We start from the raw sequence: 202 nt of genomic DNA on the forward strand, positions 1-202 counted from the left end.
GACATTCGACATTCAAATATTTAAGTATTGTGGTCATATCTCACCAATCATATTCTTGATATAGAAGCCACGCCACGGGTATGTTACTCTAGGACTTTTTTTTATATAAGAATAGTTTTCTGGCAATTCATAAATTTCTGATGCTAACATGATTTCTTCAGAGACCTAACATTTGTAGCTTTATGGCATCCATGGCTTATTG

This window comes from Penaeus monodon, chromosome 28, assembly GCF_015228065.2.
Source record: "Penaeus monodon isolate SGIC_2016 chromosome 28, NSTDA_Pmon_1, whole genome shotgun sequence".
NCBI lineage: Eukaryota > Metazoa > Arthropoda > Malacostraca > Decapoda > Penaeidae > Penaeus > Penaeus monodon.